Source organism: Vespa mandarinia, chromosome 2, assembly GCF_050613455.1.
Source record: "Vespa mandarinia isolate Hongniang chromosome 2, ASM5061345v1, whole genome shotgun sequence".
Classification (NCBI taxonomy): domain Eukaryota; kingdom Metazoa; phylum Arthropoda; class Insecta; order Hymenoptera; family Vespidae; genus Vespa; species Vespa mandarinia.
This window is the reverse complement of record NC_140811.1, coordinates 14,645,001-14,655,000: the sequence shown is the minus strand read 5'-3', so window position 1 is coordinate 14,655,000 and position 10,000 is coordinate 14,645,001. Positions and strand designations below refer to the sequence as shown.

General features: G+C 38.9%; 1 protein-coding gene and 1 long non-coding RNA gene across 4 annotated transcripts in view; one reads left to right on the top strand and one right to left on the bottom strand.

Moving 5' to 3' along the window:
• Nucleotides 1-10,000, top strand: part of LOC118441928 (uncharacterized) — a 21,968-nt gene that overhangs the window by 1,450 nt on the left and 10,518 nt on the right. The window lies entirely within an intron of this gene.
• LOC118439904 (uncharacterized) overlaps nt 8,413-10,000 on the bottom strand; it is an 82,200-nt gene continuing 80,612 nt past the window's right edge. For both annotated transcript variants that reach the window (XR_014983868.1, XR_014983869.1), the window contains exon 3: nt 8,413-8,704. This is a non-coding gene — a long non-coding RNA (uncharacterized LOC118439904). The remainder of the gene's footprint in view (nt 8,705-10,000) is intronic.

Below are 10,000 nucleotides of genomic sequence, written 5' to 3'. Positions count from 1 at the left end.
TGCTAATATCCTTTTAAATTATCAATTGTATATTTTTAATTCCACTTGTTGTTTCTTATTAACAGATTATATTACACTGTAACGCAACATTTAGCTTGCACACCCTTGATGAAAATCATTCAACTTTCTCTAAAAAGTCATTTATTACTAGACGGAATATATTTACTCTTAAGAAATTTGTCGGATATACATTGAAGAAGCATATTTTAATTAATAACAATAATTATATGTTTCCTGTTTATAATGGATATTATATATTACACCTTTTTCCGTTCACTAATTATTTTCTTTTAATTTTATAAATATTATAAATTATCTTTCATAAGCATTTACAATGATCGGAATAACGTGGGGGCCCATAATATGGCCCATGTGGCCTGAATGAAAAGTCACGTGAAAATAGCCCAGGCATAAAACGTGTTAAGAGTAAGTAACACGTAGCTCGGCTATATTGCCGTCATCGGTCCGTGCAAACTTTCGGAGCAATGGGAGTCACATCGTGAAATTATAGTTAAGAGTAGATACGTTCGGTGCCAAAGGAATGCAACCGAGTATGCATTATATAGTAGTAGCATTTTACTACCCCAAATGGCTTTTATATGATGTACGATGTATGTTGAGAAAAAGAATATTTCATATCAAAATCAAATGTCACTTGATAACGTAATTGGACAGGTAGTTGATGAAGTTGATGTCTAACGTATAATGTGTAATTTTGTTTTATATAAAGCCTACGAAGCCTTACTTTTCTTGTAAGACGTACTGCATACGTTGGCGAACAATGACGCGTGATTAATAAGCTGGTTCATGCGTTAATCGTCTCTAAGAAGTAGCGAAAGGACGGGCGTGGATTTAACGAGACAGATAGAAACCAGGGCCTGGCAAAAAGAGAGATAGTAAAGAGAAGGCGCAGCGGTAGTCATCTCCGTCACGTTCATTGTTCCAACGACATATATGAAATATAATTTATGATGGCCGTCTTGTGTGACGCTCGGTAACTCGTTTGTAATATCGTCGTTCGTGTTGAATATTGTTCAACGACGGAAAAGCTTTTCAACGTCAAAGTACGTCGAGTCTATGTTCAAAACGGAACACTCGTGTTTAGATTAGCCTTTCACGACGGATGACACGGGTAAGTCCAAACGATTCCGGAAAGATCATCGTCGCATACGAATGACCGAACGAGCTGATAATGTAAGAACGTTGATCGTTAACAGCCATCTATTATTTGCTACTTCGTTTCTATTTTAAAGATCTTAAATGAAAAGTAACGCGTTGAATAACACGTTTATAACATAATGTAACCATTTTTAATATCAATGGCTAAGCCCATTTCCCGGAAGATAATTTTATCAAAATTATCCTCGTAGATACATATATCTTACATGCATGGATATAATATATCCGTGTGGGAGTATGATATATACGTTGCAATTAATCTTGTTAAAAGTATTTACTAAATCATTGAAATTGATGATGACGCTAGTCCGTTGATGGCGCAAGAACGGGAGAGAAAGAGAGAGAGAGAGAGAGAGAGAGAGAGAGAGAGAGAGAAAGAGAGAAAGATGTTTTATTGGCCGCTCGGTCGTTGTCGGGGGTGGCGAAGGTGTAATAATAACGACGATAATATATAGCACGCTGCCGAGGATCTCGACGTACGATGAACAGAGATTTCGCGTTGCGGTAAAGCTCGCATCTTCCTCTGGGATCTATTCTATCTCTCCATTCTTCTCTCTTCCATCTATCTCTCTCATTCTGTCTCACTCTCTCTCTCTCTCTCTCTCTCTCTCTCTCTCTCTCTCTCTCTCTCCCTCTATTTCTCTTTTTCTCTTTCTCTTGTATTCTCGTGAGCACGATAACGTGGTTAAGGTGGGTGGCCTCTCTCTCTTTTAAGAGAGAGAGAAAGAGAGAGAGAGAGAGAGAGAAAGAGAGAATGGACAACAATCGTACACGTGTACCCGTCATGCCGAAGTGTCGTGGAGTTTCGAGACGAAACAACGGAACGCAAGTTGACGTCTATTCTCGCTTTCCTCTCTTTCTCTATCCATCTCTTTCTCTTTATCTGTTTCTTCCTTTCTCTATCTCTCACCACCTACTCCGTTGTTCTCTCAGAAAGCCAAGCACGACATGCAAGTCTTTACCCTCGACGTTGTTCGCCACGAAATATTCGCGATCTAATCTGATGTAATGCGAGATGCCGACGAAAGATTACTTTTCCTACCCCCCTTTGGAATTCTCTTTCACTTCCCCAACATACTTTCCTTTCCAAAGCTTATCTGATTTGGCTTTGATTAATTTTCTACGTTCAGAATATGAAAATTTATGAAGAAATCTTTCTGTCCCGTTATCAAGTGGACGTAACCAGTTCGTGAATTCGAATTGGTATCGATGCGTTTCTTTTTTACTTATATTACGATCTACGACCTCTGTCTCTCTCTCCCTCTCTCTCTGTCATTTCTTTTTACGATCGAAATATCTTGTAAAACAGGTCCACGATTTAAACAGCGCGATATGTCAAATCGCATAAGATACGAGAAAATCGATGCAAACGTGATCCATATTGCTTAAGCTAACGCAAATGTATATTAAGAAAAAAAGAAAGAATGAGAAAGAGAGAAAGAGAGGAGAGAGGGGAGAGAGAGAGAGAGAGAGAGAGAGAAAGAGAAAGAGAGAGAAAACAATTTAGTGGAAAATCGAAATCATCGATAATGTAACGATCGTTAAAACTTGTTCGCACTTCATATGCACCGCTTTAAATTGTCCGAAGCTGCCTCGTTGCTAATCGCAGGCACGCAACAAGAATCGAAATTACGAAAGTAGTCGATTAGAGCGCGAGAATCCTTTACCATACGACTTACGACGTACGAACGAATAATCAAGAGAAATTATTTTTCTCAGGATCCAACCCAGGTATACTTTTTATAGCTAACTTGATATGCGAACTTGTAATTGTGCGATAATCATCATCATTGACAATTTTACGAGGGAATATACATGTATACACGTAGGTATGTTATATATATATATATATATATATATATATATATATGTTGCATAAAAGATCGCTGCGGGCAAATAAGCTGAATCCTCTTTCTCTCTTTCTTACTTATCTTGCTCTTCTTCCTCTTAATTTTTTTTTTTTCTTGTCTTTTTTTTTCTTAGTTTCTCTTCTACATCGCTGACTAATTTACATAGAAAGTATGACGGCGAACGGTGAGAATATATTCGACATTGCGTCGTCAATAAAAAAAAAAGAATCTTTAGATATTGTCGATCGTAACTTCCCGGCAAGTTTTCTAATACTTTTCAATGTTAGTTAGAACGTTTCGATCGTCAAACATCCGCAGTAGCAAAAGACCTATTAATAATTGCTCTCTCTCTCTCTCCCTCTCTCTTTCTTTCTCTCTCTCCTTCTCTCTTTCTCCCTCTCTCCCCCTCTCTCTTTCTCTTTCTCTCTCTCTCTCTCTCTCGTAAACGACGACTGGTACGTTTAATAGTCAAAAGACGTTCTAAGCGATCGTTCGTCGGATCGTTAAAACTAATGATTCGAAGAGGAGAATGAGAAGAGTGTCTGGTGTGGTGAAGTGGGCTAAAACGTTGCGAATTTGCCATAGACTCAACGACGCCGAGAGAGAGAGAGAGAGAGAGTGAGAGGAAGGGGGTGGGGGAAAAGGAAAAAGAAAAGACGAAGGCATTCTCAGAGAGCACAACTTTTCATCCACGGTGACGAGGCTGACTTTGAGTATGCGATGGCGAATATCTCCACGGTTATGTAAGCGCGCATGAAACTAATATATCAGAGTTGTCCGAGTTTGTGGCAAACTTAGATTGCTCTTCGTCGTGGGCCAAACGTAGGAACCAACTCTCAATTCTTTTTTCACGACAACTCGTGAAACTTTTCTTTCTTTTTGAAATTATTAAAAAAATGAGAAAAGAAAAGAAAAGAAAATAAATATAAATACGTAAATATAAATACGGATAAATAAATGCGACAAGAACACAAAGAAAAAAAAAAAAAGAGAGAAAGGAGAAAGAAAGAAAAACCGTACGAACAAACGAATATATATTCTTCTTTAACCTTTTATTTTCTCTAAGATTTTAACGAATGAACGAGTTATTTTTATGCACGCTGACTTTTCGAAATTATTTCCTTTGAATGGCAAGTACGGCTGCGAAGCAGGAAGAAAAATGTAAAGAGATGGAACACGAATGAACAACCTGTCTCCAATAAATAAGAGCTCCTCTCTCAGTGATTTTGACAGTGCCGCGAGAGAGTAAAAATTTTTTCGCCGTGTTAGGTTATACGCTCGGCGTAGAAAAAGGGAAACCATCTGCTATCCCCCAGGCGACCATATTCTTCTCGTCTCCAAAGGATGCAGACGCATCATCCATTTCTTCGTTCGTTAAAAGAGACAGAGAAAGAAAGAAAGAAAGAGAGAGAGAGAAAGAGAGAAAGAGAGAGAACCCTTCTTCTTTTTCCTCCCCCGCTGCCTTTCTCCTCCTCTTCCTCTTCCTCTTCGATATCGTTCGCACGCACACGGCCAAAAATGCGGTCGAGGCCCGTTTTTGCGCGGCCGACCAGGAATACGCTGCTTCTTCTCTCGTGTCGACTCTTCTCGCTTTTCGCGAGATCCTCCGCGTCGATCCGGCTTGTCTGGGTAAAACGTCTCGGCCGAGTCTGAAGCCATGTCTGGTTTGCTCTCGTCTCGTCATGTCGAATAATCCTGAGAACGTTATGGATAGCCTCGAGCGCCCTTCAACAGATTTCCGCTTTCAACAGAGCGCCAGAACCTCTGCGTCCATGCGAGAAATAGAGATAGAGATAGATAGATAGATAGATAGAGAGATAGAGAGAAAAAGAGAAAGTAAGAGAGATAAATTCGCGACTTAATACGCATTAAAAGTCGATTAAGTCCGCGTTAGTTCTCCTCTCTTTTCCCCTCTCTCCCTTCTTGCTATCGTTTTCTCTCTCTCTCTCTCTCTCTCTCTCTCTCTCTTTCTTTCTTTCTTTTCTCCTACACGATGAACCACTTTACCAAGGAGCGCACATAAAAAAGTAATTAACGTCAATTCGTTCGGTCTTTTCTTGTCCTACCCTACAATCCATAGCGAGCTTACCAAAGTTTATCATTTTTCAGACTAATTAGATTTCACGCAAGTTGCAAAATATTCAAGTAGAGTGGCGGGCTGCCGGGACCGGGGGGAACGTTATGCTCGTCGCGTAAAATCGCATAATGGTCTACCGACGAGTAACATACATATGTGCGAAACCGGAGAAAACGCTGATATTAATGACGCTCGTTTGTCCGCGACGACTACGAAATGATTTTTTTATTGCTTTTTGAGAAGGAACGATCGAGAGATTTACGTTTATAAATGTACGTTATAAGTTTGTAACTTATTGTATTTGTTAATAAATCATTTTCTTGATAAAGATGACTATAATATAATATTTTGTCTTTCTCACTCTCTTTCTCTCTTTCTGTCTTTCTTTTGAATGATTCGACTCGAAAAGCTACGAGTGTATATTTAATTCTCTCTATCTCGTAAAGTGGCAAGAAAATGAAGACGTAACTCGCACAAAAGTGTCCGTCTCTCTTTCTCTCTCTCTTTCTCTCTTTCACACACACGCACACACAATTCCGGGCAAATTCAGCGACGTGTTACACTGTCGACGGACATTTCTCGATTTTAGGGTGCATCTGTTAACTCTCAGTCGGAGGCTTTAAACTCGTCTCTTACAAAGCTTCTTGTACAATGCCGGTTAACGTTAACCCACGCTTTCGTGACACTTATGTCTATGTACATATGCGTTATATGTAAGTATGGGTACATGTATGTACGATAATGCCATTGTAAAACGGCGTACCGTGTGACAGTTCCGTCTGACATATCATGGTACGCAAGATTTACTGGTAACACCCACATGGCAGATGCGTTCAACCGCGCGAAACGCATATCTATTCTCCTTTTGTTTTTTCATTTTTTTCCCCCTTTTCTCCTTCTTTTTCTTTTTTTTTTCTTTTTCATTTTTTCCTTCTTTTTCCTTTTTCCCCTCGTGAAAGTTAGGGATACTTATAAATGCCTAGACAATGGGCCGACGAAAAGTCGGAGATGTCGGTCGTATTAAGTGGCACGTGGAATTAGAGAACACGGCGAACATTGGCCGTTTATTACATTGTTCGAACGCAGCACATTCCGTTCGTCCAGTTCCGCGTCGTTGGTATTTTCAGCGATGACAGCTAAATGCATCGCTATGATATATCGCTGAGACGTGGAATAGTTTGAAATATAGTGATACTAGTATTAGTTAAAGCTGGGCAAGCCACCGGACGTAAAAGCAACGAATCCATCGTAGTTACCCTACGTACCTTTCTTCAAGAGATATTTATGTTATAAAGAATAGTTGGATACCTCTATATGCAGAAAGCATATAAGAAAATTTTCAACGTAATAATGGTAAACCTACATTATCGTAGCTTCCATAGAAACGAAGAAATAAGTAACAGGATCCTATTAAATTAAGAGAAATCTAAGATCTTTCGTAAGCGTTCTTAAACATATCAAGAATGAACTCCCACATAAGCTTAAATCCCAGGGCGAAATACGCGTTAATGATATGGTCGACGCGTATTTACGAGCGGAGAGAGACACTTTAACCAAACGAACAACGCTAATGGGATTATAATGGTACCGGGCGTAAATTTTTTCAGTCGCCATCGATGGCTTAAATACAGGTTCTACAACGTTCGGATGATATATATTAGTTGGCGTAGCATTTAGATAGTGATTTAGGAGAAGAAATAGTTGTCACGGCAGATAAACCCGATGTATTATTAAGCGGGCATACATTTAAAACGTACGATTACCTTAGTCACCTTACGGAACAAACTTTTATCCTATATTATTAAATGAGCAATTATAATATATTTGTATATTAGTCAATTTTATTTTGAAAATGGATCTAACGATTTTCATAGATAATGGAATGGACCTATCGTTTTTGTTCGTTTCAAGATCAATTTAACTAGATCTTGACTCTTCGAAAAAATTCAATTAGGAAATTAAATTCAAGCGGATTAGATAAACATGATTTTATCATTATACACCGAAATTGAAAGGCTGCGTTATGATATTTGCCGAATTTTATATGACTATCTTTTAGCGATAGAGATATAATTTTTATCAATTACAGTAATTTTATTGAACTATAGTAAAGGTTAACACCCTACGAAACGTCGAGATTTTAATTTTAATAAGAAAAAGCACCGTTGGAAGAACGAGCTAGTATGGAATGCTTTAAGTTGTCTTTTTCCAAATCAAAAGACAAAGTAGTTTGGTAGTCTTACTACCAACAGAAAGAATCCACGTCAATTTCGTAATTTTGCATGGAAAAAAGTGTTGAGCACCACTGAAATTAATCTGAATATAATGGCTATGGATTCGAATATGAAGAAGCAATGTCAATTATCCCGACAATATAGAAAACTTCAAGATCGCAGCAGAATGGTTATAAAAAAAAAATATTCTCTCTCTCTCTCTCTCTCTCTCTCTTTCTCTTTTTCTTTTTCATTCTCAGTCCTTCACCGTGTGAAAACGATGCTCGGTCTTACAGATTATTATAAAATTATTTTATCATTATTATAAATTCATTTACCAATGAACGTTCCTCCTAGAGAATATCTTTTTCTGCTTGAATAACGATGAAACCGTCAAAGCGTTATCCGAAAGTCCATCTAAATTATCTTATCCGTCATTCCGCGAACCAAGTAGAACGAAACTCGTTTCTGATCGATCTCTATTACCGTAGGAAGTCTATGTATTTGTTTATTTCGTGAAAGTCGCTACTACTCGTCATTAAATTTATTGTTATTTCCATCCGACAGATGGGACCGACAGATTCAAATGATTCGTTTCAATCAATGGAGAAAAGCGACGTATGCAGATACGCGTACTTCATCAAAAAACGAAGAATCATTATCTCTATGAGAAAAAAAAGAAGAAGAAGAAAAAAAAGGAAGAAAAACAAAAAAAGAAGAAGAAAAGAAAAAAAGGAAAAAAAAAAGAAAAGAAAAATACTGTTACCTCGTTCTCACGAATCATACGTGGCGACGAAGTGGAACGTAATAATAATTCAGAACTGTCGACACGACTCCGTGATCCAGCGTTTTCGAGCGAACGAATTAACACCTCGTTTCGTTGGGACCAAAACGGAAACCGAAAACACCCACTAAACGTCACTCCGCGCATCGCATAAACCCGAAAACAACTATCTTTTCTCGGGACCCCACGTTTGTGTATAGCTGTTTCACGTTAGCATTAATTATTTCTTTCAAGTTTCACAAATTTATGAATTATTTGATGAATTATTTCAATGAAATTTGATTAATACAAAGTGAATTACACCGATAACTCTTAGAATCTTTATTGTGATATAATCGTTGATGAGGAAAGAGACATGTTAGCCTATTCAGTTTTCATGGGATATCCCGAGATTCCGTTGGATTTCTAGATAATGTAAGAGGTCACTAATGGCCCGGAATGGCACTTGAAACAGCTTCTTTATCGATGTAAACAACCGCTAAACTCAGTGGGCGCAGAGTATGCCGTGCCAAAGTGCCGTCGTATTTTTGGAACGCACTCAGCGTCATGGCGTCTCACGTCAGCACGCCCTCACTCGCACCGCCAACGTCTAGGTACTCGTCTGTAAAAAAAATAAGACAACGATAACGATGATAACAGTCCTTTTCTATTACTTGAAAATTAGTAGGACAAATCAGTTTTGGATAACGAGTAAATTTCGTCGGATTGATATGAATTAATGTAAATAATTAATTACATATGGAACGAATTTAAACGAATATTTATGTGAGAATACGAATAAATGTGACATAAACTAATACGCATGAAAACGTACGAAAATAACGACGGATTCCGGGATCTCGGTGATTCGGTTAATTGGCGATCCGAATAATCGACGCCCGGATAATCCAAGTTCTAGCGTATCCGCTTTATGAGTTCTCAGATCTTCTTCCGAAAATTCGACTATGCGCCTACTAGGAGAATGTTAATATAACGTTTACGAGGGAGCCCGAAGCGGAGCGGTCATAAATCAAATGTCCGAGATAGATATCGTCAGTCCGTTCGTAGCTTCCGACCGTCACTGACATAATACGGACAATATATAATAGTTTGCAACATTTCATAGGGCATACCGTTCCGAAATATCGTTTCAACGAATCGAGATTCTTGAATAACTGAGAAAAAAAAAGGAAAAAAGAAAAAAAAGAAAAAGAAAAAAAAAGAAAAATATCGTTACGAAGAAATCGTTATTTTTACTCGAGCGGTTTTAAGGGTTAAGAAAATATTTCAAGAGTTTCACGATGATCAAGCTAAAGAAAGAAGCAAAGAGGGACTCGCGAAGCACCAATTAAAAAGCAATTACTATTCGCAGAGGCTTAAGCGCGCGCGTAAGAGGGAGAGAGAGGGAGAGAGATGGAGAGAGAGAGAGAGAGAGAGAGAGAGAGAGAGAGAGAGAGAGAGAGAGTGAGTTTCACGCGAGTACTTAAAGCGCGGTATCGATAAAAAGGGCAGTAAATTTGGAGCGGGCACGGGGAAGGACGAGGAGATTTATCGTTGTTCGTGGGATCGAGATGATCCAAATAACGAGACATAAATCGACTCCGAGCAATTTTCGAGGCGATTCCGGGGGCCGATCATTTCTCATCCGGACGCGGTCGCAGACTACTTGTCCTGGCTATTATTGTCATCGGCGTTACAATACGAGCGCAACGAAAGAGGGAGAAAGTCCAGAGAAAGAGAGAGAGAGAGAGAGAGAGAGAGAGAAAAGGAGAGGGAGAGAGGGAGAGGGATAATCTCGAAAGACGCGACTCGCTTCGTACATTCATTCGCATTTCGCAGATGCCCTGGGGTTTCGTTCACTCGAAGCAGGGAAACCATGACGATTCATAGTCTCGCGGGTGTTCCATTAATGAGGAGG